This window comes from Metopolophium dirhodum, chromosome 3 (genome assembly GCF_019925205.1).
Source record: "Metopolophium dirhodum isolate CAU chromosome 3, ASM1992520v1, whole genome shotgun sequence".
In the NCBI taxonomy this organism is placed as follows: domain Eukaryota; kingdom Metazoa; phylum Arthropoda; class Insecta; order Hemiptera; family Aphididae; genus Metopolophium; species Metopolophium dirhodum.
This window is the reverse complement of record NC_083562.1, coordinates 9226169-9233807: the sequence shown is the minus strand read 5'-3', so window position 1 is coordinate 9233807 and position 7639 is coordinate 9226169. Positions and strand designations below refer to the sequence as shown.

The following is a 7639-nucleotide window of genomic DNA, read 5'->3' as shown; positions in this document are numbered from 1 at the left end:
GATAATATATTGTTTATTTATACTACCTATAGGTACCTACTAAGTAGTAAATACTTCACAAAATTTAACGTGTTTACTGCTTACAGTTTTGAGTTAATTTTGATAACGGTCGTATAATACAATTATACAAATATAACATAATAATATGCCAAATAATAAATAATATATACCAAATATAATATTATAGGAACGGTTTTGTTTTTCTATAAGCTATACATATAACTTTTATTATTATTATTGTTGTTGTTATTATTATTACTATTTTTTTAACATTCAACTAGTTCAATAATAGGAACAATGGCATTTTTTCCTCATGCATTAGAGTATTGGACATTGGCCTCGTTTGGAATTCTTCACGGGTCCGATTATTGACGGTCGAACATCACGCTAACGCTGCATTTTCACTAAACACGAGATAAAAAAAAAAACCAACTGGAGTTTTTTTAAACTAACGTATTGTTATTTGTTTACATAGAACCGCTAACAAGATAAATACATTATTTAAACAATGATTGAAAAGCATGAGGGGTGTATATATTTGTATTCAATTTTTAGAATATAAAAAAATATGATTTCGGAATGGGTGTCGGAATATAAACATACTCGATTGTCAAAAATTAGTTTCAAGATACTACGAGAAATATATTAAAAGTTTATTCTGCATATTTTGTGGTTTATTAGTTTTTATTGAATATTTCTTAATTTCACAATATTTTATATCAAATTTGATGATTAATGATTATACAATTTAAAAATTCGTAAATTAAAATATAATAGGTATAGGTACTTAGTACCTACATTATTTTTTAGATATCTTAGTTTTCACTTTAGATTGTGTCATGTTTTTAGAAATACTTAAATGATATAAAAATAACAATATTAATTATATTTTATTCGCTTAATATTATTATGGTCCATATCAAATATGTTACCTGCTATAACCAGTGCCGGCTCAAGGATTTGCGGGGCCTGGTGTGAAAGAGTTTTTTTTATGAAAGAGTTCTCTTCCTGAACATCTAACAAAATATACAAAATGGCAATTGGCAGTTGGCACATGATTCGGTCAATAGTAGGGCCCCTTAAAACCGTCGTGCTAATGTGTTGTTTACCTAAGTAATAAAAAGGTTTGTAACAATAAAAATAAAAAATTTAAAAATAAGTGAGGTGGAAATGGTAGTTTGATAAAAATAGAGCGGTTTTTTTTTTACCCATTTATAGGCCGGTCTAAACGTTTGCAAAACTTCCGAAAACTGAAATGACGCCACTGGTTTACACCAAGATCACAAAACTTGACAACAAAATTTGTGATAGCAATACTAATAAAAATGAATACCTACCAATTCAGAATAATAAGACACTCAAATCTACTAAATAATAAATTGTCAAATAAAATAAATAATATAATATATATATTATATATAAATTAATAGGTAGTCTAATAATAAAAATAATTACTTACGTAATAAGTGTTCGCAGTTCGCTAGTGGCAATAACGTCGAGGGTTCTCAAAATAAAATAATAATGGTACCATATCAAGTCCAAGTATGATATGTAAAATACAAATTACAAATTACGAAGAAAATAAGCTGATAATTAGCTGTACTGCCTGTACTTATATTTATAGATCAACCTATTCTAGCCATGTAACTCAATAATGTAAGCAAATCAGTATTACCACTTAAAAACAGTTTTTATGAGAAATTATTGATTAGGTATTAATTACCGCATCACCGTAGCCTATCGGGCACCACTGCATTCGGTAGGTTTAATAATAATATAAAATAATAGGTATATAGTCCGATAGTTATTAATTATTATTAACTATAAGCATTAAGTATTAAGTATTGATTACAAATACTATAGTAGTACCACACAATAAATATCAATACATTTATAAACTTTAAATTATTGTTGCTCAAGTAATTTTGATAAGGTAAAGGTGTAATGCGCGGGGCCTTCGGAAGCGTGGGGCCTGGTGCCGGGGCTCACCTCGCCCCCCTCTAGAGCCGGCCCTGACTATAACTATATTATATAGGTATGTAAACTGTAAAGACGTATAGTTTGGTATAATTATAATAATAATAATAATTTTATCAAGGAAAATGTTTAAAGCATTATATTTGTTACAAAAGTTATTTTAGAAATTATGTATTAAAAAAAAATCTACACTTGGCGAGCTTCTTTCAACTCTCAATTTTCAACACTTCTCGTATCAAAAACATTATGTGTAGATTCTTTTTAAGCGTTAGACACTAATATAAAAATATATTGTTACCATCCTCAGTGAATATCCAACATCATAAAATTCATCACAGCGGCCTACCTTCAAACCAAGATTTAAAAAAAAACTAGAATAATTAGAATAAGTAGACAGTTAATTAATTATACCATTTATAAACCCAATGGCCTATGTAGCCAAGTCTTCTCTTAATAAAAAAATAAAAAATATTGTTACTTCACGTAAATAGGTTTAAACACCTAATATCAATTATTTTAATTGATATAATGTCAATTATTTTAATAATATATTAATTATTGAATAATATAAATTATAATTATTGAATTATATGGTAGGTTAATAGTTAATACCACATTACATTGAACTACCTACATATAGTTCACACCTCACATTTTCACTAATTTATACATTTTATCCCATTGTTATCAAATTTTCATTTATTATTTAATACATTGTTGTGATATGAACATTTTCGTTTTATTTTTGGAAATTTATTTCGAGTGTGTGTATAAAAATAAATCAGCCTCAAAAGTCAATGGGCCTCAGGACCGTGCCCTGCATATCTGACCGCCGCGGCCGTTATAATTCAGACTTAACTACATTATCAATGGTAATACACATAAGTAGATATACTAACTATAGTAATGATAATATATTGTAACTTTTGAAAAAAAATATAAAATACTGCGACTAGTAGAGTATTTTTAAAGCAGTCACTGGTCCGTGACATACTATGATTGTATCTAAATTATTTTTAAAGGTGTTTTTTGAACCGCTGTGTTTAATGCAAGATTAACCACAATCCGTTCCATGATTTTGCAATTTTTTTTCTATTTAAAACGCTATGAATTTGATTTACTCGTAGTAGAAATCAATCATTTAAACGAATCTATTTTTTTTTAATCTAACAATTCAAAATGTTATAACAAATGTTAAAGATGTATTACAGACAAATTTACAATTGAGTTATAATATGGACCCATGGACCCAAATTTAACCTATTGAGTCAAAAAATTTAAAAAAAACATATTACAGACTGTTGGACAGTAACTACACTGAAATATGTCAAAAATCAAAAAAATTATAGTTTGACTGTTTGAGTATCAAATTCTAAAAATTAATATAACCATCAATAATCAATAACTAATTAAATATACGTACAACGTATTTTATTAATATTAATAATGTCAAATATAATAATGACTAGGGTGCATCAAAAGTTGAAAAATTATTTGTTTGGAACCGTATGAACCGTTTGTTTGGATCGTGGAAAAATACTCCATCGGAAACACATATTGTTGGAACTGTATTTTTATTGAATCATATTTTTTTGGAATTGTAATCCATTTGAAAAAATATGTTATGTGGGAAACGATTTCGATGAGAAATATATTTTTATGGAAAATATATCGTTTGACATTTATATTATTGGGTTACAGTATACAGTTCCGAACAAATACATATCCAACAAAATACCTTTCTGAACTTATGCTATTCCGACAAAAAAAGTTTCAATTAAATAGTAAATACGCTTCCAAAATAATATTTTCCGGCAAATTAATTTCCAAACATACGTTTTTGAGTGAATACTTTCAAACAAAATATGTTTCCAAGCAAATACTTTTCCGACGAAATATGTTCCAAATCATTTATCAATACAGTTCCAGATAATTACAATTCAGAAAAAATATTTTCCAAAGTTTGCGTTCCAACTAATTATTTTCCAATAAAATATATTTGATATATAAATAAAAAAAGGTGGGTAAGTGGATGTCGCTCTACTGTACAGTAGGTTACAATGGGTTACTGTAATGGATGGTGTTAGATTTGAATTCAATGATATAATATCATTGTATAAGAAAAACGATTCTGAGCGAAGACGGTCAGTCAGCATATGATATTACCATGTATATTTGATGATATTATTGTGAATAAAGTAATTTATATATAACCTATTTACGTGGAGCCTTGTTTTCAATTTTCAATCCTTAGCTATAAAAGTTGAACATTTTATAAAATTTACCTACAAAATAATTATTACATTTTAAATTTGATAAATTTTGTCAAAATTCGAACTTTAAATGCTCATAAAAAAATTGTATTTTTAATATTTTTCAACTGCTATTGTAACAATATATCAGGATCCTTGCATTAAATGTTCACGATTTTTTACCCAACAAATAAAATTTTATTGATATTTATAAAAAAAAAAACTAAAAAAATTGAAAACTGACAATATCCGTAGGCAGCTCAAAAAAAATCAAATTATTTTCAAAATTTTATGGTGTATAGAAAATGCTAATATTAACATTCAGTGAAATTTTCAAGTATCTACAATTATTTGTTTTTTATTATAACAAAGTAAGAAAATCGTTACATGAGAAATCGAGTGTACCTACGCCCTACGGTCATTAGTTTTAGAGTTGCACCAAAAACCAAAATCGATTTCCTTGAAAACAGATTTTGCGTAAAAATTCCCGTTTTTCTTTAGCTTTTCTTTTGTTTTTCACGTCGCTTTTGAAAACTACTTGGAAATTTTTACTTTTCACTTGAAGTTTTCAAAATTCAGAATTTTTTCATTTGAATTACCATATTTACTTGATTAAAAATCAAGAAAGTAAAAAAACAAAAAATACACACATCATTGTAAAATCAATACATTCATCGCTCCGCTCAGAATCTAAAATTGAATAGGTACCTACATAAATATAATTCCAAATCTATGACTGAATTGTAAAATTCCCAATGTTAAATATTATAGTAGGTACGTAATAGTCGATAGTTAAGATTAATTCATATACGAGATATTTTGCTTATAAAGTATAAGCCACAAGAGAAAATAAATACATTTTATAAATTAGTGTTTTTCTATTGTGTTTTCTGTGTGTAGGTATATATCTAATATTTTTATTGAAAATGTAGTCATGTACTTAATTTCATAGATTAATTGCATAATGGTTAGTGAATCACAACACCAGTGTCCTGCAGTACGATTTCGCATTAAATATGAACAAAATTAGGTAGGTACTAACATTCAAGGCTATTAATCCAACCCATAGTAAGAAAGTATTAATGGTCATAGCTTTATTTAAAATTGTCACAAATGACCAATAATTGGTCCACTAAATATTAGTACTCTTATATTAGTTATTTTTTCATTCTATATAGGTAGCTATAATATGGCATGTAGGTACTTACTTTAACTTACTTTACTTAACGTCTTTGGACTTTACTTGAACCATGAAAAATATTTTTTTTAATTTTAATTATTTGATTGTAATCGAAAAAACGAAAGAATACAGTAGATTTGTTATCCTACGCGTTTAAAAATGGGGTACATATTATACATAATATGTGAAACCTTAGAACGAGGGTCTTCGACCTATTAAAGTGGGCAGTAGCCACCTATTATTTTTATAAATCTCGAATTCATAATAAAAAAATGTATCAAATGATTAAAAATGTTCCTGGGACCTGGGTCTCAACTATAACGACAAGGCAGACCGCGGCTCTAGAAGATTAAATAACGTTTAGAAACACTGAGGAAGTGAATACGAAATAAAGAAACCCAGAAGATTATTCGGTCGTTTCAATTTGTTCATGACGTAAAGTGACTAAAGTGTAATGAATAACAAAAAAAGTGGTCCGTTATCCTGAGGACTGAGGTTATGATGATACTCTGCCCGTTATTATACACTTTGATTGATTTGCAGCCCGCCGTGTAATTAAATTAGTCAGTCACGGACTAATGAGTAACGGAATCGATGGTCGTCGTTTTTTCATTATTTAGATTGTTTCAAATTGTTTTCACCTTGTTTTAAATCCGTGATGAAACTTAAAGGTACCTACGTATATTCACAATTTGTATCATATACATTTATACCTATATTTAATTTAATATAATTGTTGTTAAAATATTATTACTTTATTATACTCTATTTATATATATATATGTATATAGGCACATACATAATAGCTTCCTTTTCTAGACCCTATAATGGCCTAGTATACAAATAAAACGTATAACGAAACAAAAAAATAAGATGTGGTTCCAGGAAAACAAACAATTCATAACTATTATTTAGATCCATTCGCTATAGTCACACGTTGAAATGAATAAACTCACTGTAATTTCAAATTTCAAAACAGATATACGCTGTAAATCAAAACATATTGACTATATTAAACATTATTAATTAATCATACTAATACTACATATAGTTAAGCATAATAAGTAGGTACCTAATGACAAATAAAAATTAAGAAGAGCCGTACATTTTACATATTATGTATTACATCTTACTTGATTTATAAATATAAATTATAATCAATGGATATTCGTTGGACGTATTAACAATCAACAGTCAAAATTACAATAGCAAATATTTCTGGTTATAGAATGGACTAATAATTATATATAGTTTATGACTTATAATATGTAAGTAATTGCAATAATTTCCGCTGTAGAGAAAATATTGGGAGTTGCGTCAATATGCATTCCCACTTCAATATTATGTTCGCCTATTTTTTGAGGTAGGTACAGACAGGGCCGTACTGACGATTTATGGGGCCCAGGGCAGAGTAAAATTGCGGGGCCTAAAATGTAATTATCGTCAGTTGGCAGTTGCATAAATTTGGTATTATGATAAATCATATATACCTAGGTATAAGGGGACAACACGCAAATATACTTAAAAATATAGTACCTTGTACTTACAACAATATGAATAAGTAAATAAATTAATAACAAAACACGTCATATATTTAAACTTCATATAATAATATTGATAAATTAATAAGTCTATACATTAATTAGTAGGTAGGTACCTAATACAATATAAAAAAAGGTGGACAAGTGGGTACCGCTCTGCTGTTCAGTAGGTGTCAAGCATGTCGTTGTAATGGATGTGTTATATTTGAATTTATTACATTGATAAATCATTATATACGAAAAATTATTCTGAGCTGAGACGATGTATCAGCCTAGCATATTTGTTTAAATAATCAAATTTAATAGTTAAAAAAAGATTAACAAAGATCGCAAATATTTCTCTGCTATAAACTTTTTCAGTTTGATAGATGTAAAAAACTTGTTGGAAACCTTCTATTAAAAAGTCTTATGTTAGCTATGAAAAGAAAAACTTTTATGAATTTCTAAAATATGAAAAATATTTGAAAATTTTCGAAATTTTGATGAATTTTGTCAAAATTTGAACTTTATAAGCATATAAAAATAATTGAGGCTATGTATTTTTAAGCTTCCATTAACAAAGATTATAAGAAACCTAGCATTACATTTTCAAGATTTTTTACTAAATAAAAAAGATTTTATTGAGGATAATTTTTATAAAATATAGAAAAATGAAAAAATTTCTCAAGGCTCTAACCAGCTCAAAAATA

At 27.3% G+C, this 7639-nt stretch overlaps 1 long non-coding RNA gene across 1 annotated transcript; it reads right to left on the bottom strand.

Annotated features, from left to right (window-relative positions):
* Positions 1 to 327: 327 nt before the first annotated feature.
* Positions 328 to 1592, bottom strand: LOC132940488 (uncharacterized). Its single transcript, XR_009664093.1, has 4 exons — positions 1460 to 1592; positions 1209 to 1333; positions 933 to 1109; positions 328 to 404 (listed from the first exon to the last, which is right to left on the bottom strand). It is a non-coding gene; the product is annotated as an uncharacterized LOC132940488 (long non-coding RNA).
* Between the last annotated feature and the right edge of the window lie 6047 nt (positions 1593 to 7639).